The sequence below is a fragment of the Typopeltis vanoorti genome, chromosome 13, assembly GCF_054136105.1.
Source record: "Typopeltis vanoorti isolate ZY-2024b chromosome 13, IOZ_Tvanoo_1.0, whole genome shotgun sequence".
In the NCBI taxonomy this organism is placed as follows: domain Eukaryota; kingdom Metazoa; phylum Arthropoda; class Arachnida; order Uropygi; family Thelyphonidae; genus Typopeltis; species Typopeltis vanoorti.
In genome coordinates this window covers 115,348,008-115,372,073 of record NC_143561.1, presented here as the reverse complement: position 1 = coordinate 115,372,073, position 24,066 = coordinate 115,348,008, and the positions used below count along the sequence as shown (strand labels likewise).

Genomic DNA, 24,066 nt, shown 5'->3' with positions numbered 1-24,066 from the left:
TTAATTCCGCATCTCCGAAAAACTGACAGTAAAATACACCCATGATCTTAAAAAATAATCCTAGTTAGAATTAGGAATACAAAATGGCGGCAATTGTTAGGACAGAAATTAACTCAAAGGGCAAGGCTAAAGAGTACTGCCTTACACTCTTGGTTACAAGAAAGACCATCCTTTTTTTTCTTTTTTTTTGTAAGTAATTATTTTATTTTCGATAGATAACTGAAGATTATGTAACTTTCGACACTTGTAACTTTTATAACGTATTTTGGGTTCGAAACTGATCTCTGTCACTTCTCAAATTCGAGGTAAAAATATTCTGAGAATTTATTTATTTACAGAAGGAATACGAACAAAGGAAATAAAATGTCTGCTGGGAGGAAATGGAAACAGAAAACATGTTACTTAAACTGTTCCTCGGAACGCTAGGGGCCCGCAAGTCCCAGAGCATACAGACATTTATAAGTTGTATTAGATGTAGTTTCTAAAAAATAAATAAATAAAAATTCAATAAATGCGGAAAATAATATTTGGTGAAGGTACGTGTGTGTGTGTGTGTGTGTGTGTGTGTGTGTGTGTGTGTGTGTGTGTGTGTGTGTGTGTGTGTGTGTGTGTGTGTGTGTGTGTGTGTGTGTGTGTGTGTGTGTGTGTGTGTAAACAGACTTTCTTGTTGCTAGGGGACGTGACTCGCCAGTTATTACGTCTCAGTGAAGGCGTTAATATTATTGTAATTATTTCTTACGTTTATTTATTAATTAATGGAAACAGCATGAGTTAGATTTTTTTTTTACTAAACAATAGTTTTTAATTAAAATATTTAAAAAACTGTTCATTGTCATAATTTCTTTCCCTATATATATAAAACGGATTTTGCTCCATTCTTTAAATATATTTACTTGATTATGTAGTCAATCCTTTATTTCAACATTACGTACAACTCACAAGATATGCTTGGGATTTCTGCATCGTAACCGTTGACGTTTTATGACTGGTTCGGTATTTTTCATTGCTTGGCGCTTGTAATAGAAATATCCAAAATAGTAACATAAAAACCGGAGCTATAAAACCTTTTAGTGACCTTTTAAAATTATCAATTAACTGCAGTATGGAAATTTGATAAGTAATTAATGTTCATAATTGCTGATGAATCCACAGGGACCATCCTAAAATTCAACTACATTGTCTCCATCCACTTGTATCCCAAAGATTACCTGCTTATAATAAGGTGTGGTCAGTTTGAGACTGGAATTGTGAAATCAGATGTAAATAACCACTTAGAGCAACAGGAGTCTTTCTTTTCTTTTTTTTTTAAACTGCGAAAACTAGTCCGAGAAGAGAAATAGATGCTCTCTCTCTCTCTCTCTCTCAACAGATCTGAAAGCAGATTTTTAGAGAGAGAGAGAGAAAGAGAGAGAGATGTTTCTAGGACAACACAGGGCTGTTTGCAGTACTGAACGCTATAGGAACTGCCAGATAAATAAGAGGAATGCGGTTTACTATGGACAGGATTTGATAAAAACGAAAGAGAGACATTGATGCATAGGAGGAAGTGCACCAATGACAGAATCTCGGTCACACACCTACATTCCATTAGTAGGAAAGTACGAAGAAGCAAAGCCGTCCACTTTGACTTATAATGCGCTCAGTTACAAAAGACAGAACAAAAATCGTAGGATGAAGATTCACCGACCAGGGCTTTATGTTAGCTGTATTCGGGAATGGTGATGATGGTCTAAAGATGAATGAGGAAACTTTTAGAATAAGTCGAACATAAGTTAAGACTTCCAAGATGTAGAATAAATACTTGCAGAATAGGAATACGCTCAGATGCAAAATACGGGTTAGTTTCACAATTCATATTTTGAATACCGTTAGAAATATATGCTGGGTTTCTACTGTATGTTTAGCATATCCTTTTAAAGAGGATTCACCATTCATTATTTATTATTATTATTATTATTATTATTATTATTATTATTATTATTATTATTATTATTATTATTATTATAGGGGTACACCATGGAGTCCTAGGACTCATCGTGGAGACCCAAACTATCCACACAATATTTATCTATCAAATCTCTTATTATCTATCAAACCTTTCAATAACCAAGTAATTCTATAAGCCACATTGGACACCTTAGTAATATGCGGACGAAACTTCAGCTCTCTACCCACCAATACCCTCAAATTACTAGCTTAATCAATTTCCAGGTGTATATAGTTCCATCAAAGTGGTACACAATTTGTAATATTTAATCCCAAAATGCATAACTTTTTTTACCCATACTGCCAGCTTATTTAAATCATCCGGCAAGCTCTCTACATCAGTTTGGTTAATTATTGCGCTACCCAAGTTGGCATCATCAGCAAACAACTGAATATCTCCCTTAACATTATTTCCTCTATCATTTATGTACATTTATTTACATTGCATGTAAGCAGATAAAATGAAAATGAGAATCCAGAGTCCTTGCCTTGGACAAACATACAGTGCTTTGGCTTCTTCAAGTGTCTCTTGAACATGGTAGCATTTGAGTGGGTGATCATTCGCCATCTGATAGTCCAGCTAGCACTCCTTTCCTTTCTTTAAGAAGGCATGCATTGCGACTTGATAGAAAATACAATGCTTATTAATAATTTGAACGCAAGGAAAATGACAACCATAGTTTCGAATAGTTATTAGTAATTATTTAATAATTAAATTAACATTAGTAATTAAAAGTAATTATTACTATGTGACACGTCCAAGGACTGATTGGGGATGTATTCCACACCACACACAACCGTCTTCGCCATTTAATCCACAATCTTCACATTACGCCACTATCTACACGCTACATCATCTACGGCACTCTAACAGTGTTTCTGCGTGTGTTCCCCGATCTATTTGCCTATATTTTACAACAATTCAATGCGTGATTTGCCGAGTAGATGCTAAGTGGATCCACGACTATTCTCTGCAAAGTATAGCATTTATTGGACGACTGAAAAAATAGGCTGATAACTGCTGATTCATATTTTATCTTCATATTTATTTATTTTTAAAATAAATGACAACTTATGACTGAAAAAATCTATATAGTTTGGGATAATTTGCAACAATGTCCTCAAATTTGTGTGTATATTCTCGATGAATCATTCTTTTGATGGAGGATAACTCTTGCTGTTTTGGCTATAAATAATTTTTTTTTTTAGCTCACTAAGTTCTCTAATATCATAGAATTACTACATTATTGTAGCACTCATGCGAAAATAATCGCAGTGCGTTTCTCAGGAAACACAGTTTCTTGAGTACTACGTTAATTTTTAAACTCCCCGAAATCAAATCCACAATGCCATATATCACTGGTGTGAATTTTTTTTTTTTTTTCATTCTTTGAAGTCACTTTGCAATTTGCAGCAGTCCACTGTTAGCTGATATCCATTTTTTTATGGGTTTTCTATATCCAAACGGATTTGAATTTTATCTGTTCATTTTAAATTCTGATGGCCGAACACGCTGCAATTTCGCATCGACTTTTTATACTCGAACTACTTTGCAAAGTAGTTCGAAATAAATACTTGCAAGTATTTATTTCTAGAAGTAAATAGTGTGCAAACAGGATCAGTATACTTCTTTTCTGTGTGGTACATTGGCTTTTATGAATACAAGTTAAATAAGCAAATTCGCTCATCATATCCTCCTCTGTCTGATTTGCATCACGTTATTTCAGACAAACCGATTTTTAGCTTCCCATCTATTTGGTTGATTTACTTTGAAGCAGAACGATTGTCTGTCTTTTTGGGGGTCTAAAACAACATCACTGAACTTCTGATGGTGACACATTACTGGTGTTTACCAAACTATGTCATTCGAAATGCGTTCGGATATTTACTCTCCTGTAACTGTCGTCGCTATATGGTTTTTTTAAAAAAAAAAAAAAAACATCACGCAAAAAAAGCGAGGTGACCACTACCTGGTACAAGTCGATTTTAACTTTGGGGTCAGCCACATAACTGACTCACATAACGTACGTGTTATTTCTGTTAGTGCCTTAAATGTATCCGCAATCACTGCTGAGAATAATCATATTTTACATTTCCCACGTTACTCTTGTCGGAAACATTACAGTGTGATCAATAACAAAGTTCGTTCGATACAATGTGACACGGTCGCCATTCTTAGTGGACACTGACTGTGTTATTCAGAAGGAGACTGTGGAGCGTGTTTCTGCTCATTTAATTTGAAACTTCGGCTTTACCAAAGATGATAATACCAAATTCTAGCCACTTAAATTGTGATTCCAATTTCATTACAGATACTATTTAAGAAAATTTTGAGGTTTATGCAACTCAAATGAGAGAACTGATATCCACCTTCTCATAAAAGTAGTTCACAGCCTTTCTTAAAAAAAAAAAAAATAATATAAAATAAATCAATTCACTTAGGAGGAATAACAAGTTTTTTCCCCTTCTCCTGCTTCTTCTTCTTCTTTCTTTCTACGATATATACTGCTCTCATTTTAGATTATTCCAATAATACAAAATTTCCCCAGATCTAAAATTTATCATCGATAAAGCAACGATGTTCTTAGTCTAGAAAGACCGGAATTTGAATCCCATTTAGGACACGATGAAACTTTTTAACGACTTTTCAACTAAAGGTGAATTATTGGTCTCGTACGGAAGTGGCAGGATGAAATTCGACATTATTTTCATCCCGAAGTTATTATAAAAAAAAAATAATAAGTTAAATGAATTTTGGGATGGGAAGATAATTCAAAAAAGCATCCCTAATAGGCTGTTGTACAAAACCCACACAGATAACTGATTTTGAGATATTTCGCAGCCTGTCTATATTGACAGTCACTTCTTGAGTGATAAGTTCTCAAATTAGGCCAATTAACGCTAAAAATAAAGAAATAAAAATACTTCTATTTTTGTTTAAAAAAAAACACTGCCAAGTCTAAAAACATTCCCACATCAGTTGCATATCTACAATTTTTCTGCTTCCTATATCATTCTTTCATTTTGGTCCCTTTGAGATATGACCATTTCTGACAGTGAAAATGTTTGTTGGTCCTCATAGAGTTAGTTTTCCTTGGCCCACAGGTTGTCTTCTTCGCCCTCCACATTACGGGAGAATTTTGCTACTGTTATCAATATTTCAGAGATGCCTCCACTGTGCTAGTTTCTGAAAGACTATGAGATACATATGAAAATTAAACAACTCTCTCCGTGTTTGACATTTTCCTGCATTGCAAATAAGCAACGTTTACTGAACCATAGTCGTAAATTCTCTTTTCTCCCGACTGTAATTCTAAGGAGCACATTAAATGGAGTTAGAGAGACTCGCTTTTAAGTTACAACTGCAATAATCCAAATACGTATTCTTGCACTTGTTTATGTTATTTGTTAGTTGGTTTTATTTTTGAAAGTGGAGGATTCACTACCTTATGAAGATATTTAATCCTCTATGGATGGAATATCATGAAAATAAAAACCTGAATATGTGATAAACAAATTTAGTTCTGTCAGTACAAAATAATAATAATAAAAAAATAATTATAAGTAACTACGGGTTTAAGTAATGAAAAAGGAAAAATAAAGACTTCGCTGATTAACACAACAATGCTTCGATTGCGGGTTAAGTGACATTCTCACTTAGCCTGCAAGCGAAGCATTGTAGGTTAAGTGACATTCTCAAAGTGGATACACGAAACATGGTTGGTTAAACGGCAAGAAATTGCCGTTGATACAGCAAATTAAGTATTATTGACGCTGACATCATGTGAAGTTTCAAGTACTGTTGACGTTCCCATGGTTGAGTATTGGGTGCCACGCGCTGTTAATGCTGGATGCAGTCATTGCCATTATTTCGATTCTGTAAGTCCACCAAATGGTTAGACTTACCTAACGAAATTAGGTATCGCGATATGATAAAATTCACCTCTAACATTTGGAACTGACTGCATCAGTCGAGGTAGATAACGTCATTGAGCGACTGTGTGCTTCTTGTCAAATGCATGCATTCTCAGGCTAATTTGCCACTTTTCAGGAATTCTGTAACGTATTTGCATGCCTCAAACTGCTTAAATAGAGATACAGGGTAGCCAACTCGCCCTCGATTGAAACAGGACCGTAAAATAGTTTCTCCTATTTGCGTAAATCGTAGTAGTCTTTCGAAGCAAGGGATGACTTCCATCAACAACGGCATGGGGATGCTAGGTTTCAAGAAGGTAGGTCAAACATTAACGAAGTTAAATTCTCTGTAAGTAGTATTTATAAATTTTATCTATAGTTTATTTACAAATTATAAAATTAGAGGTGCTGTTATACAGTATGGTGAGAAAGAGAGAAAAAAAAACAATACTGAATAACTACAACGATGTATGTTATGGAGTAGGTCATCGAAGTTCAGTATTTTTTTTTCCACTCGCCAAACGGCACGAATTTGTACAATACATTCAATCATTTATCATTTCTATATCTACATATCGTTTCTTTTTTGCGCTACATTTCGCAGTCCCGAGTTTCTAGGGTCTATTAAAGAGTATTTAACAAACTTTTTATGGTAAATATTCATTATAACTGACTGTTTTCAGTTTTACCAGAATTTGTACTGGAGGAATGAGACACAGAGAATTCGCATGTCTCATTTCTGTAATGATTTACTTTCTAAAGAGGATAAAAATCGGTTAAAGACAACTAATTCACACAGGAGATGAGAAGCTTTCATTCATCACTGAAGACCAAAAAATCAGTCACGCCACTATCCACAAGTATAAGTGATTTATGTTGACTGAAGGATGTCGCCCATATAGCGTATCCAACTTACTGCTAGCTAAGCTAGGGTTGCCAGACTCTTTATTTCAAAAGACAGTCCTTTGTTTTAGACAAAGTGTCCTTGTCCTTTATTGAAACGAGATAGGACGCAATTTGACCTTTATTTTCATTTTTCAGTGCCTGTGCCTCGAAATGGCAGTGGTGGATTTCCGTACAAATTTCAAATATTTTCAAGGTCATTTCGTATGTTTTTTTTTTTTTTTTTTCAGTTCTGGAGACTTCGACAAATTCAGAAATGATTTTTAGTGTACAGAACTCAGAGTAAAGGGATGAGCGAAATAGATGTTCAGTGTCATTCACGGAAAGCGAAGTAATGTTATTATTACCATTATTGTTATTATTATGTGAGACCTCCAGGAAACCAAGGAGTCATCACCGGAGGGCACTCTACTTCGATAAATACCTCTCATCCTCTCCACTACTACTTTATTCTCCTACGACGACACTATTACCATCACCGCCATCTTCATCATCAACAAGTTTTTTTTTTTGTTTTTTTTTGTCTGTAAATTGAGCGTGTTCTGAAGTCCGATTTGTCTGTACGCGGGGGATGAAAACCCGAGTTTCCGGGAGGGAAAACCCTGCTACCACAGTATGAGATCGGCTAACTCACTTTCAATTGAAAAAGCCCATATAAGGATTCCCCTCGTCAAACGTGGATCGAACCCAGGTCTTTTCCAAAAGAATGGCGCAATGTTCGGCTGTTCTTCCAATTGCGTTACGGAGGTACCTAAACGTTCTACTTCACTTTTAAAGATAATTGTTTAGATTTTTCTGAGAAAATCTAAAATTGCGAAATACGCATCAGAATGCATAATACAATTACTTTTTTTCTACTTTATGCTGTCGCATGTACTCCAATCGTTTATTATTATCAATGAAGAGCTTTCTAGAATTGTTTATTAATATTCCGCATGCACGCACGCGCACACACGCACACACAATGTTGTTTTCTGTGTTTACACTATTTGTATTTTATCGTTGTCTTGTCTCCTGTACGTATTCAGTTCAGACGATAGTTTTCACTGCTTTCCTCTCTTCGGAAATACAGGTTTTGATAAACGATAGCAAGGAGTAAAATATCCTACTAGATATTGTGGAAAACTGTTGAAGCGACTAATGCTTCCCTGATAACAGCTTCCAAACGCTGAGTCACCTGCTAGATGTAAACAAACCTTATAATTGCCGTGGAGAGAGTGAAGCCATTTTAGCACATCCATCTTGCTATTCAAAACACACATACACACATATGTATGTGTGTTTTGAATAGCAAGATGTACACTATGTTGACAAAAATATTTGGACACCTTACATGGCATGCAATTTTCACATCCTACGACGGGCAATTATTCATGGAGTGTCTGTGTAAGTCTGGTAATAAAAGGTAGGATGTGCTGCATGTTTTGCACTGTACTAGATTTCAAAATACCACGTTCGGCTGAACTAACAGACTTCCAACGCGAGATGGTAGTTGAGTATCACATCAATGGTCTTTCTGTCCGTCACATTGCTGTCCGTTTAAATATACCGAAATCCACCGTTGCTTATGTCATTCGTAAATGTAAAATTGATGATGCAGCCACAGCACGAAAACGCCGTGGGAAGTCACCGACACTCATTGACCAAGATTGACAAACTCTCTCTCGGAAAGGTCGAGCATCCCACACGTCATCAGCGGCGGACCTCGCAGTCAACTTGGAAAATGCTGCAGGGACATCTGTCAGTACAAAAACTGTCTGCAGAGAGTTTGCATGCCTTAGGTTACCATGGCAGAGCTGCTGCGAACAAGCCACACATTAATCCCTCAACGCCAAACACGTTTGGACCGGTGTCTTTCACACCATTTCTGGACCGTAGATGACTGGAAAAGGGAGTCCCCAATGTTTCCCTCTGATGGTCATGTTTGGATCTGGAGATTACCCGGAGAACGGTTCCCGCAGGACTGCATCATTCCAGCTGTCAAATTTGGTGGAAGCTCGGTAATGGATGGAGCTCGGTCCATTGGTGGACGTGCCCAATACCATGACGTCTGATGGCTACCTGGATATCCTGGTCAACCATGCTTCCGACGATATGGAAGTACTTCGGCAGTAACCCTTGCATATTTCAGCACGATAATGCTGCCCAGTGTGTCCGAGACTGGTTTCCTCAAAAGAACGTGAAGTTTTGGACTGGTCGGCTCAGAGTCCAGATCTCAACCCCATCGCGAACTTCTTTGGAATGACAGCGGTCAGTATCAGCAATAGGGTTAGCTTTGCGCGAGAAATGGAAGAATATTCCTGTTGGCACCTTACAGAAATTGGTTGAAAGCACTCCCCGAAGGGTAGTTGTTGTTATTCAGGCCAAAGGTGGTCCCAACTCGTTACGCGAAATGTAATTAAAACGTATTTTATGGCCAAACTAGGTGTCTACTTTCGTCAACACTGTGTATATATGTATATATATAGATACGTGCTTTTTACTTATATGCATTACCAAATTCATACTACAAAAAATCACTATGCGCTTTGGTTTATTAGTGGGTAATCATTATCAATAGCCATTTTCTGTCCACTGCTGGACGAAGGCCTCCCCCAAAGTCTTCATTCACTCATATCTTGAGCCTTTCTACGCCACCGAGTTACTGCCATCTCTTTAATCGCATCGCACCGTCTCTTTGGTGTTCCTTTAGCTCTCTTTCCATCTCTAGGATACCATTCTGATATCAGCTTCGTCCATTTTTCAATGTTACTTTTATTTATTTTTTTTTTTTGCAGAATCACCTGCTCATTGCAATTTGAATGGCTGCTGTAATGTGTCTCACCCTAGTCTTGAGCACTGAACCAAGTGTTGCGCTTTCTATCTAGAATGGTAATATGGAAAGATCATTATCCTATCGGTAATTTTATTTTATTTTTTTTAATCAGAGTCCATGTTTCATTTCCATGCGTCATGATTGTCGGATATTTTTCTTTTAAGGCAGATTGGGTGGTTTCCTTTGAGTGCTTCACGGTGTTTTCCAAAGGCTAGCCAACCAAGTTGAATTCTAAGCATAATTTCTTCTTTACAGTGATTCTCCCCTGTGATCTTTTGTCCTAAGTAAACATAGGAGGTTACTATATCAATTTCCTGGGTTTCTTTCGTATTGGCTTTTTGGTAATGTATTATACATTATTTTTGTTTTGTCTTTGTTTATATTAGATGATAAGTTTCCAAAAGTGATTTGAGAAGATTTTTTTATTTTACTTAAAAATCCAAGCCTTACACATTAAGAAGGGATAGCAGCTCGTTCAGAGCAGGTTCGTCCATGTCATAGGCGTTATGCGAACCCGCACCCCTTTAGTAAACAATTACAGGTAACCCTCGTATAACGCGGATGTTAGGTTCCACAGAAATGCCACGTTATATAAATCGCGTTTTGGGACTCAAATCACATAGAAAAAGTGCGGTTATGTTCCGAAATCGTGTTTTTTTTTAATTATATAAACAACAATGACATATCCAACAAAAAAATATTTTAATTTAATTCAGGTAATTCACGTAAGTTAAGAAAACAAACTATGAAACAAAATACATAGTATAACCTTATAAAAATACAAATTGTACGTAAACTTCATTGCACATAATACATAAATGTTTTAGGCAAAATAAAATAAAGTGCATATTTTAATCGTCATCAGTCTTCAAAACGAACATTTCGTAGATGCTCTTTATTTACGTGGGGCCGGACGTCATCATCACTTGAAATCTCTTGGACATCATTTGTGTAATTCTCATTACATACTCCGACTGGTTTATTATCAAGAAGTCAGTAATACGACCTTCCTAACCACCATGCTGTAATTTTTTTATTAAGTTCATAATATGGAGCTAAACAAATATCCAGTTGTCTCCTGAATTTTCCGGAGGGCTCCATTGAGGGATCATTATCCGTAAAATAACGTCCTAACTTTCTATCCAAGTCCAATCCGTCTGCTAATTTCTTTAAACTGAATTCCTTAACAGATTCATCACAATCAGAATCTTCGGCAGAACTTTCCCCGCCATTTGGTTCGACGTTATCTATTAATTGTACCAGTTCCTCCTAATTTAAATCTGTTTCCCCATCAATTAATTCACTAATTTCGTTTTCAACCATATCGCGAAAAGTGGCCATTACTATAAAAATATTTTTTTTTACATAAAAAAAGCATTACATATTGTATGTAACTCATCAGAAAATAAAGTGCTCAGCTTGAGATTAACACACTCATGATTTTTAATGCGCTTTCTTGGTAGAAAACGAAGACAACTTTCAACAATAAACACTTTATACGGTAAACAATTGACGTACATGCGTGCTAAAGAGCATTTTCCTTAATCGCTACTTATAACTACATGCGCGATACGAGCAGATGCAAATTTAACGAATATAAAATTTGATTTTTAATTCGTGCGGTGAAAAAAAATATATAAAAAGATAAAGGGTTACTATAATTTGTAGACTGTGTTTTTATCGAAACCGCGTTGTATAAGTACCGCGTTATACGAGGGTTACCTGTATAGATGTTTACCAACTGAGCTACCAAGGCAGGCTAATATGATGTGTTATCTCACTAATGGCAATTGTTTGCTTTGTTTTCATTACTAAATATTTTGTTTACCTTCACGTCGTACTAAAATACCGATAACGCAGAACAGCTGCAGGATAATACACAGTAATTAAAGTTTGATGTGTGTGTGTGGGGGGGGGGGTAATTAAAGAAAATACAATATATGCAGTGAATACTTGAAAACTCACTATCGAAATTTAAATAATTTTTTGCCGTTACTCTTAAAATGCATATTTTAAGTAGCGTTTACAATCTAACATTTCTATGAAAAAAACAGAGTAAAAAGAATCGTTTTGAAATGATAGAACAAAGTAAGAAATATCCCATTTCTTTGTAGTGGCGCTGGCCTATTGAATCTTTTTCAAAACGTTCACTTTCAGAACGGGTTTACGAAAGCATGAAGCTACCATCTTAATGATATTGCATCATTTTATTATTTTTATTTTTTATAATAAATCCAACCTCTATAGAGAGATTAGGCGAAACTGCTAGTCATCGCAAGCGAGTTGCAGTGTAACTGTACTCTCGCTGCGGTACAGCTAGTAATTTGATTTCCGATAAGGTATTTCCTCACACACCTATGCGGGGTACGTTTGCATTATTTATTTTGGATACCAGCCAACTTCATATACACTGTATGTGTGTCAGTCAGGTGGTACGTATGTTGCAAGAGTCTTCCGTTACATGGGTGATTTATTGGAATATTCACATGTGCGTTTTGAAGTGAAAGCAGAAAAAAAAAAAGCTTTCCATTCAGTTGTAAACAATGTACATATACCATATTCGTGTAATCGATACACCTTGCTTGTTTTTGGCAGTAAAAATTCTTTTATGCAGTCACGAAAGCTGTTTGTAGGATACCAAGTTTATTTTTATATTGGCCATTTGAAGAAATCCATCCGCAGAATACAAAGGGTCAGTGGAATGAAAAGTACGGCGTATTCTACAAGATGCAGAATATATCTCAATGACACACATTTTTTAACAGCTAATCTCCCATACGAAAGCTATTTCGCAAAATACCAAATATCTAAAACGGCAATGGACTGTTCATAACCAAGTGGCTCAAAAAAAAAAAAAAAAAAAAAACGTTTGAACCAGCCTACCCCAAAAGTACAATAACAACGTAGACTGATTTAAGACGGACGTAATCTGCTTTCATGTTTCCATGATAATAAGATTTGTTTCAGCTTGAAAGATGGCAGTGAATGTTTTCGCTGTCGTCCGAAAGATTGCGTTAATAACGATATTTTATTTTTATTATTATTATTACGTGACAGCTCCAAGGACTCATTGCGGGAAGGCACTATATTCCACTCCGCTACACACACATATAACCATCTCCCCTACTACTTATCAACGCCATCTACTATAATAAAATACGTTTGATAAAATATGTTGGATTTACTGTATAGAATTAACACGCCGCGTAAGTATTCGTCTTCTGCTGACCTCAGAATACCTGCTGTTGTGCTACGGGAATAGAAGCTCAAGTTCTTTCAAAAGTCATAGTTCAAACTCTAGATCATACAAATTAATTTACGAGTGTGTGCTGGAAAAGGTGTGATAATCACCATGAAGGATTGAGGTAGAACAATTTACCTTACACGTAATTCTACATATTCCCCACGAAGTGTTATACATTTGTTACAACGCCGCTGCATCATTTGCAACTCGGAGAAAACACTCTTTCCTTTGTTGCGCATACCAGTCCTCAGCTGCAGATAAGACTTCATCATCTGTGGTAAATTTTGCTCTTTCAAGTGTTTCTTTAAATTTGGGAATAAGAAATAGTCAGATGGGGCCAGGTCTGGCGAATAGGGTGGGTGAGGCAGACATTGAAAGCCCAAGTTGTGTATTGTCTGTTGGGTTTCATGAGCAGTCCTTCTGTACCTCCTTCAATTCCTTCAGAGCAGTTGAATAAACTGCTGCTGTAACAATTTCACCTTTTTTTAGGTACTTGGTAAGAATTACACCATTCCAAAAGACAATGACAAGAACCTTCCCTGCTGACTTTTAGGTTCAGAACTTTTTTGACCGTGGGGAACCCTTGTGTCTCCACTCCATTCACCAACTGTTGTTTGGTCTCAGAGTCACAGTAACGAAGCCATTTTCATCAACAGTCACAATATGAGCCAAAAACTGCACCTGATTTCTCAAAATGACCAAAATGCATCGAGATGGTAGCATGTGTTCTCTCTTTTGGTCGGCATTCAAACATTTGGGGACCCACTTCGCTGAGAGCTTCTGCATGTCCAGATGTTGGTAAATGACGACCCAACTCGTTCTGGATATCCCCCAGAGTCTTTGCAATGTTTTTGGCTGGTATTCGTCTATCATCAAGGATCATGGCATGCATCGATTCACAGCGCTCATCACAGGTGTGATCGCTGTGAAGGTCTTTCTGACCTGGGGGCATCTGTTGTGTCAGGATGCCCAGTTTTAAACTTGGTTACTCATCTGGCAACTGTTGACTTTGCTGAGGCATAGTCCCCTAACGTCTCACACAAAGTTTGGTGAATCTCAGTTGTGGCCTTTTCTTGCAGCACGAAAAATATGAGGAAGGCCGACACCTCTGTGTCTTCGAATTTCTTCAAAACCTCTGACATGTCTTCTTATATATCTGGTTTCATTATTATTATTTTATTATTATTATTTCGTGACACCTCCAAGGAGTCCAAAGACTCATCGAAGGGCACCTACTCTACAGCTCTCTGTTTCCATCATCTACACCAACGCCATCTACTGCTCACCACCACCATCACCAGTATTTTCTGTCTGTAAATTGCGTGTGTCCTAAAGGCCAATTTGTTTGTATGCGGGAAGAAAAACCTGAGTTTCCAGGAGAAAAAGCCCGCTAACCTACCCTCAATTGAAAAATCCCATATAAAGGTTCCTCCCATCACGACGAGAATCGAACTTAGGCATTTTCCAATCGAAGGGCACAACGTATCGTTGTTCGTCCAATTGCGCTACGGAGGCAATCTTAAAAGAAAAAGAAATTATTACAATTTGATGAAACATGGGAGTTAAAGAGTTTTAAAATATGTTCCTTCTTGTGGGTTTATCAGTTGCTTTAATATCATTTTTGTTCTAGGAGTTTATCAGAACTTTTCATCTCCCCCCCCCCCCCATCATAACTTCAATGGAACGTAAGTAGACATACAGATGTTATTTCCGTTGGGAAATACACACCCTATGTAACACACCCCATATATCTATGGAACGTTTTCTTGTTCTTTATACATAAAGCGAATTACTAATCACTGCCTAAACAGGCATCTCGTAGCGTTTTTGGAAGACCTGGATTCGAATCCTCGAGAAAAAATTTTCCCAAACTTTCAGTACCCACACATCCCTTTTAAAATTTATTAACACCGGAGTACCCTCTTTCAGGCGAAGGCAATTTGGGAAAAATTATAATAAGATTTTATTCAATATCAATTTTTTAAACATCTGTGCTATAATATAAATGTTTCCTGTTGGTGATTTAATTATTAAATACATTTTAATTATACAAATCTAATATACACACAATAGAAACAAAAACGATGAAATTTAAAATTTTAATAATAAAGTTTATGAGATAAATGAAACTGTTATTATGAATTGTAATAAATTGTGACTGAAATTCTGTATTTGTTATTTTTAGCTGTCGACCAATTTGCATCAAACTTTTAATGTAAACAGTTCGAACCACGCGGTTGAAACGCTATCATGTCGCCAACCACGCTGCCCGAGCGGGAATCACTGATACATGCCAAGAGACACATTTTGTTTAAGACTTACTTTAATTATGGAAAAATAAATTATGGAATAGACCTGCGCTTATCTGCACAAAAAAAAAAAAAAAAGAAAAGTAAAGTAAAGTAAAAAAAAAAAAGTGTCTCGTATCCCTCCCTTCCCAAAAGACCTTTCGCGTACCCGTGGAGATACACGTACAGTATTACACCTAAGAAAACATTGCTCTAGGACGCCAAGAAGCATTTATAAGGCCTTTTGTCAGCTGATGAATTAGCTACTCATGCAATCCTAAGTCATAAAGAACAGCAAAGTAAAGAGCTATCAATCTCTCTTAGCTGTCTTCCAGGTATGCTGCACTTCTAAAAATAACGAATCCAAATTGGATAAGTTATCTATATTAACCAAAACAGCATGCCAGCGCTCAACTCAGATAATTAAAAAGGAGTAATTATTAGTTAATTAATTAATGAAAGATTTAATTTCTATCCAACTAGCACTTATCCAGTTAACTTTTATCCTGTTAGTACTGCAAATTATGTTGACTTATCACGCAACAGCCTAAGGTATATTACTGATTCTAATAATATATTACTTAGTGTTCCTACCTGCACATATTTTTTTGTCTCAGCTACTTCCTTCTGCAGTAATTATGTGGTATAATCATTAAGCACGATTTATTTAATTGTTTATTACATAAATTCCTTAAATCATTTTCTAATGAGCCTATTATTTAAAAACACAGCTTTGAATAAGCACGAAAGCAAAGGTTGTTTTCTAAATAGCTTATTAGTTTTTATTAAACAAGCAGACAGGAAGTTACGATAGCTTTTCAACTCAGTGTCGCCCTCTGCCGGGATGTCGACTCAGAATTATATTATTGCTGTGACGAGGGAATAATTATTTATTATCTTGCATAGTGTTGTTTCCCAAAGTGTCGTACATGTACTCCTGGAAATACGCGAAAGGTCTTCGGGGGGGGGGGGGAGTACGAAGTACTTTTTTTTTTAATTGTGGTTACTTTTTTTTCCTTTTATATTTCAATCGCCATATTGTCGTAGATAAGCGTAAGTCTATTCCGTAATTAAGTTTCCCATATAAAAAGCATAAAAGCAGTTTTTAACAATGAGTTTCTTGACATCTATCAACTGACCCCCGTTAGATGGCGTCTGGTGACGTCACGATCGTATTCTATCTGCGTAATCCGAACTGTTTGTATTAAAAGTTTATATTCAAACAGTTCGAGCCACGCATCGGAACTCGCCGCTAAATTTCATTTATCATTTCACTTTTTTTTTTGTTCTTCATTATATTAATTTTAGTTACGAATCCAAATTAATATTGGATTCGTAGCTAAAATATATTCAATAATTTTTTGGGAAAAAAAAAAGTTTCACACGTTTGTAATTTATTATAACACAAAATGTTAAAAAAAATACATTTATAAGTATTCATACTTGAATGAAATATTCAACTTCTCCCAAATTGATGAATGGAAAACACTGATCTAGCAGATAATTTCGCGTTGTTTTTTTTTTTTCAGGCAATGTATCTTAAAATAAGCGTGTTCTGAAGGGTGTCTATGTTTTTGTTTTGAAAGTGAAAAAACAAACAAACAAACAAAAAAAAAAACAGAGGGCTTCCTCAGCAAAAGATCCTGCTATCTCCTTTTGAACCTAAGTATTTCCAACCATTAGACAGTCAGCTAATCAACTATATACTGAAGATAGTCTTATTAAAATAGAGGATCCACCTTCATGTTTGGGAAAAAGGGGAGAGTGATAATTTCTTATATTAGTGGTGAACTTGCAAATCTCAGTCCTTTTGGAAAAAAACTCGATGTAGCTTAAAATTATCAAAGCGCTTTACATCGATTTTTACATAGGTCAAGTGCCATGAGAATTGTAAATAACCTTGTTTGTTTCTATGTATATTTTGCAAAATATTAATGTAGTTAACCCTGTGAATGTATTTACTGTTTTAACGTCAAAAACAAAGGCAATGCTTTCCCAGGGGAACTTTGTATATGTATATAGTTATGTGTGAGAGCACAGGAAAAGTTGCTTACTAGATTTGTATATAAGAATTGCTTACTGCGCTAACACCTTTAAAGATAGTATCTAAGAGTGCCGCTAGGTTTAGAGAAGTTTCCGCTGCCCCGAAAGGAGAAGCAAAGTATCAAAGAGGTCCACTAGTTTTAGAGATAAGTTTCGGAGGAGAACAAAGAGCGAGTTAAACATAAAAGAAGATAAAAGAGTCATGCCGAATTCTTTGGGGTTTACTACCCTTAGTGCAAGGTCGCGAGATCGCAAAATAAAAAAGACTGAGCCAAGCATAAGGGGTTTCCTGGTTCTTGCAGTCGCAAGAGACGAGGCTTCCTAGTTCCAGTTGCTGCCAAAGAGGAGCTTCCAGGCCAGAGAGAGAGCTTCCAGACGTTGCCGAAGAAGGAAAGGCTTCTAGACGCCAGAGAGAGGGATCCTGGTTGAGAGTTGGTGGTAGTTTCAGTTTCTAGGAGGTGGCAGTTCGAGCTATTGGAGACGGCAGTCGTCCAGGCATTTTCGGCGAGCCAAAGCAGAGGAGAAAAGGCGATGTAAATTACACGAGACAGCTTCGCTCGGAAGTTTTTCTTTTCGCCGTGGGAGAACAACCTTTTTCAGGAGCTGAATGAGTACCGCAGTCCACAACCCGCTATTTTCCCGGTGAGATATTACTGAAGCCAGACATTCCTGAGGAAGCTCAAGATCTGAGATGAAAGAATTGCCTTAGAACTTTTTGTGCAAGACTTTTGACTGAATATTGAATTTTGACGATAATGAATGAATTTCAACGATAATGAATGCCTTTGTAAGTTCCATACTTTTGTACAATTCTTCTTATAGTGTGTTATAGAAAAACTTTTAAGAATTTGGTTAATAGCAGTAAGAAGTGTCATTAAGAGAATCGATTGGCATGTTGGAAGTTGATATAAAAATTGTAAAGATAACTTAACAGGGAGTTAGCTAACCTCTTTGCAAGTAAACTGGAAGTTTAATAAGTTGAATTTGTAAGCAGAGAGTAAATAAGATTGTGAGTTAAAGAAGTTAATTAGTGTTAAAGTAAAAAGGTTCTAATTTATGCTAAAGATTTTATAAATGGATAGAGAAAGCAATCTCCCTGTTTTTTAATTCATGTATAATTTGTAAATAAATGTGTTTTAATTATTTGTTAAAAGAGTGCTGCCTGATCTTTTATTTTACAACTGCACTGTTCTTAAATAAATCGGACTTGTGAGCGGGAAAATAATTTAAGGCAATAAAAGTGCAGTTCAGTTACTTACGAACCACGACTGTTAAAGGAAACATTGATAAAAGAAACTTCGCTCGTGAGAGAGAGAGAGAGGAGGGAGGGAAATCTACCAGAAGTTTTATTTAGTCTTATTCCAATTAAATGATATATTGGTGGCGCAGTCTGACAAATAAATTTCCAGTATTAATAGGCATTCGACTAGTAAATACGGAAGGTGGATAATCACAGTATGCAGTAGAGTAAATGAGAAAGGAGAAGAGAGAAAAAGCGCTTTAGAGTAAAGCTATAAAGAATTAGGAATAGAATAAAGAGGAATAGAGTAATGATAAAGAGATATTACATATATAGGCAGAAAAAATAATACATCAACGCAGACATGTCACGTTAGTGAGACAATTTGGTTTGTTTGTCTTTGCTCAGTTGTTTGTACGGTCTGAGCAGAAGTCTCATGAGGCTTACATAAATAAATAGCAAACTAATTTATTATTTATTTATGTGAGTCTCATTTGGAAAGTGACAAGGCATTAGTATACTAATGCCTTGTCACTTTCCAAAGCGAGTGAGCGATCAATTTTTTGGAAATTGGTAAGCAGCCGGCCTCCATATTTAAACATCTCAGCAACTCTGCTGCATGCTAAGTGAAACGCACGTTCTTAATTCTAACTGATATTCTTTGGTGTATACTTGCGATGTTCTACGGTCCATTTTACTGAGTCTGAGAGTTTTAATTCAGATTTTCATCCAGGAGAGAAGCTTTATTAACTACACAAAAGACTGATTCTGAACTTCATTCTGGAATGGACTGAAAATAGGTCTAGAAAAAGTTCTAGTTTTTAACTGGAATCCTTACTATAAGTGTTTCTGCTTTATTTCTGAAGTTCTGAAAGTTATCACAAGACTTTCTTTTTTTCTTTTTTTTCTTTTTTAATGTGAATACCACTGATGAAGACTGTAAACCGATAGTACATTAGTACTGCGGGTCAGCTAAACTTAAAAATCTCGATTTTTAATTTTAATTTGTATACATCCTTTCTTCAAACACAATACACAATACGTTAATAAACATTATTACATAAAATAACCCAAAACTGTTATTTGTTTTGGTTTCATTACTGTATTCTTCCCAACCCGCTAACTCATGTAGAGGATTTCTGTATATATGCTGTCATTGACTATGCAGCTCAGGTGGCAAGTTCACCCTTCTAGTTGCTTCACTATATATCTGTCTGTTACTAACCATTCTATTCTCTTTCACTATACTGATCTACTGATCACTGAAAGTATCTCTCATTCATGTCCTAAGTGCAAAGTATCCCTTTTACATTCTGCGTTACAGAGGCAGAACTTCGTGATTCTCTTACTGTGATGCGGATATTAAAATAGGTTTAAAATTTTTATAGGCATTTGTTGGATTCTGAACGCTGGGTGAATAGCGGGAGAATTCTGAACGCTGGTCTCTTTTTCAGTGGTGCGGAATCCATTTCGATTATAAAAAACAAGCTGTGCAAAGTTTTATGTACCCAGCTAGAGAAGAATGTTTAACTTGGTAACTGTTGGAGTATCATACAGTGGGATGTTCGTAATCATAAACTAGCTGTTCCAAAAAGAAGGGCTTGGGGTCGATTACTGATGAGCTGGTGTACTGGTCTAACCCTCTCCACCCATATCATTGGATGCGTATGCCACTTTGATATTTTATTCAATTTAAAACAGCTACTATTTTTAAGGGGATGCTGGGCATAGCTTTCTCATAACCTTGCTCGTGAATCACACACATGTTTTGGAGATGAAATTCACAAGACAACTGCAAATAATACACCCGAACAATCCGCCTTTCACATTTAATACTAATCGAGACCATTCCGACTAATGGCAGACTCGAACTACCAATAAGACATTGATATCGCAATCGAACCTATTCGCAAATGTGTTGGAGTACTGCACACAACCTCAACGAGGTTGTGCACAGTACCTCTTCCGTCACCGAGGTCTTTCTAACTTATGGGCATCGTTAGCCATCGAGAATTCCCTTTAAATGGAATTCGTCAATTGGAATCTCGTTTTGGACTCGAAGAACTGTATATATATATATATATATTCCATAACTTCAAATAACAAGGGTATCCGAACAATTATTGAAAGATTGTGTGTAGGTATCTACCAATAATTGTCCCGACACCCTTGTTATTTTAAGTTATGGAACATTCCAGGTTTATTGATAACATAAAAACCGGTGTACAGATAGTAGGAAGCAGTATTTCATCACAGCAGTTGAATACAAGTGGTATGGCAACGCGACGTGAACTCGCGTATGCCACTTTGATATTTTATTCAATTTAAAACAGCTACTATTTTTAAGGGGGTGCTGGGCATAGCTTTCTCATAACCTTGCTCGTGAATCACACACATGTTTTGGAGATGAAATTCACAAGACAACTGCAAATAATACACCCGAACAATCCGCCTTTCACATTTAATACTAATCGAGACTCGAAGTCACTGATTAATACTAATCAGAGACTTCGAGAAAGGTGTCATCGTGAGCTGTCACATTGATGGCATGTCCATACGTGCCATTGGCGCTCAACTGGAGCATCCAAACTCAACGGTTGGCAATGTGATCAACAAAAAGAGACGTTCTGGCATCACTAATGTAGGAAAACACCCAGGGCAGCCAACGAAAATGTCAGTCATTTTCGTTGAGACAGGAGGGTGTTTAAACGGGTGGCACGCAAAAACCAGCTACAATTGAAACAAACCATCCATGGTGAGTTCCAGAGCACCAGTAACACCATGGTGAGCACTAAATACTGTACAAAAAGAACTCCATTTACTGGGTTTCCACGGAAGAGCAGCGGCACACAAGCCGAACATCACAATAATGAACAAGGCTCAATAGAATAGAAAACAATATATATATATATATATATATATATATATATATATATATATATATATATATATATATATATATATATATATATATATATATATATATATATATATATATATATATATATATATATATATATATTCTGTTGTTTTTATATTTCAATCAGTTGTACAGAGAAAATGCCATAATCTTATGCTAATACATAAATTTGCTTCTATCATGACTGTTCCCTATCTGATTCTCTTCTTCAGTGGATATAAGTTTTAATTATTAATATAGAATATAATTTTTGATATACCTATTACATAAAAATTGCGTAATATTTGACTTTTGTGAAGATGGAGAAGTCAAATACCAAATAGCCTTGCTTGTGAATAACTAGTTATTGAGTTCATCTAGGAATTGTAAATGATAATGAAAAATAAATTATTTTACTTATATTACAAATATACCTAAATTCCCGAGAAACAAGAAACTGCTTTTTCATTTTGATTCGGTATAAAAAAGGGTTTTGCCAAAAATTAAATAAATGAAAAAATATAATCTTATAATATAAATATAAAAAATATTTTTAAAGTAATGTCAAAGTTAGGAGTCGGAAAATTCATAGCTCGCCGAATGAAAGAAAACAAACAAACAAAAAACTATTTTCACCTTTTTGAATAAATGCTCACGGATATACGTATCTATACGATCTTTCAATGATCATTTGCCATGCGAACAGGCGATTTGTTTCTTACTACACAATAATGCTCAAGTCTCTTATGGCATATATATTGCAATGCAAGCAATATTTAAAATATGCAAATCAAAACGCAAACCATCCCTCTAGATACGAAGAATTACGTATTAACGACAGTGGAACCGAATGAGTATATTGGTTGTTTGATGTTTAGCCAAATCAACTGTCAGAACGATTCTAAAGAATTCAAACGAGATACTGTTAAATCACGACTCCATCAGTTGTTATAAATATAACTCGTGACAGCAATAAACGTTTGCTGAAGATAAGCTACATAAGCAGTGGGATGATCACATAGTGCTTCAAAATAACTTAAGCCAATGTACACTGTATCATCATTGTGAAGGCTAGAGATATCTTTATCTACAGCAAACCAATAAGAATAATAGCGTTGCAGTATCATTCAACTCATGGCGCAGGCTGGCCACTACCATTCACTTGTATCAGCTAATTAAGAGTCTTGAGGAATGTAGAAGTGAAATTATGAAATAATTTACTTTACATACCTCACAATAAAATTATATTTCCTCCGTTAAGAACAATGCTTCGAATTGCCTGATCTAGTGTCCTTTCTTCTTCATTCTTCTTCAAGTGTCATCTCCTAGAAGGAGGTTGGCAACCATGTCACGGAACCTTTTTCTTTCTTTTGCTGCTCTGGAACATTTTTGGTAATTCAAGCGAGTCCAGTCCTTAATGTCTTCGAACCACATTCTCCTGGGTCTACCTCTCCCTCTTTTTCATTCCAATTTCCCTTCTAATATTAATTTCTGAATGCCTTCTTGTCTGGTTAGATGTCCAAAATATTTAAGTTTTCGCTCTTTAATTATTTTCATAAATGTTCTTTTCATTTTTGCTTTCTTTAAAACATCTTCGTTTTTCATTTTCTCCATGGTATTTTCAACATTCCTCTGATGGTCCACATTTCGAAAGCTTCTAATTTTTTCTCTGCTTCTTTATTTAGAGTCCAAGTTTCACTGTTGTAGAGAAGGCTTGACCAGATATAGCATGTTATTAATCTTTTTTCTTGTGTCTATATTAATGCCTCTGGATGTTAGAACAGTTTTCATATCAGTAAAGGCTTTTCTTGCTCTCTATTCTCTTTTTATTTCTTTAAGGGAATTTCCTCTGTCTGTAAACATTTGTCCCAAATATATAAAAGACTGAACCTGTTCAATTTTCTTTTTGTTAACAGTTATGTTCAGTTTCTTATTTATTGGTTCTTTTGATATAATCATGCACTTTGTTTTCTTTAGGTTAATAATTAGTCCCATATCAAAGCTTCTGTTGTAAATTTCTGTGATTAAGTTTTGAAGATCATCTTCAGATTCAGCTATAAGGACTGTGTCATTTGCATACCTGAAGTTGTTGAAATTCCTACCTCCGACTTTTACACCCTTCAGTTCTGAAATATTTTTAAAAACTTGCTCACTATATATATTGTACAGTAAGGGTGATAAGACACATCCTTGCCTTACTCCTTTTTTGATTTCAAAGTTGCCAGAATATGTATTTTTATATCTTATTGAGGCCATTTGATTCCAGTATATATTTGTAGTTATACGTAGATCTTTTCCTTTTAACCCATTATTCTCTAGGATATGTATTAATTTCTTGTGATCTATTGAATCAAATGCTTTGGTGTAATCAATAAAACAAAGATATATGCTAATGAAGGGGATACAAATCCTTTGATGTTTATCTACCAGTAAGCGAAACTCTAAGAATTAGGACTAAGATCTATGATTTCATACCGAAAAACTATCGGCAAATCCAAGTGTAAGTAACCACTTGGATTAACCTTTTGGCTTTTATTCAAAGATATATGCTTTTCTGGTTGTCAAGGCATCTTTCACATAATTTTATTCAAATTGAAGATTCTTTCTCTTGTACCTTTGTCTTTTTGAAAACCTGATTGAGTGTCTTCTATTTCTACTGACTAAGTGTCTTCTATTTCTACTGACTAAGTGCCTTTTATTCTTTCTAGGATTATTCTCAGTAGTAATTTTGTA

The 24,066-nt window shown here is 35.7% G+C and overlaps 1 protein-coding gene across 1 annotated transcript in view; it reads right to left on the bottom strand.

Moving 5' to 3' along the window:
- Positions 1–15,910, bottom strand: part of LOC150100485 (sodium/hydrogen exchanger 9-like) — a 481,199-nt gene extending 465,289 nt beyond the window's left edge. The window contains exon 1 of the mRNA XM_090402508.1: positions 15,746–15,910. The gene's annotated coding sequence lies outside the window, so the exon portion shown is untranslated. The remainder of the gene's footprint in view (positions 1–15,745) is intronic.
- Positions 15,911–24,066: the final 8,156 nt, after the last annotated feature.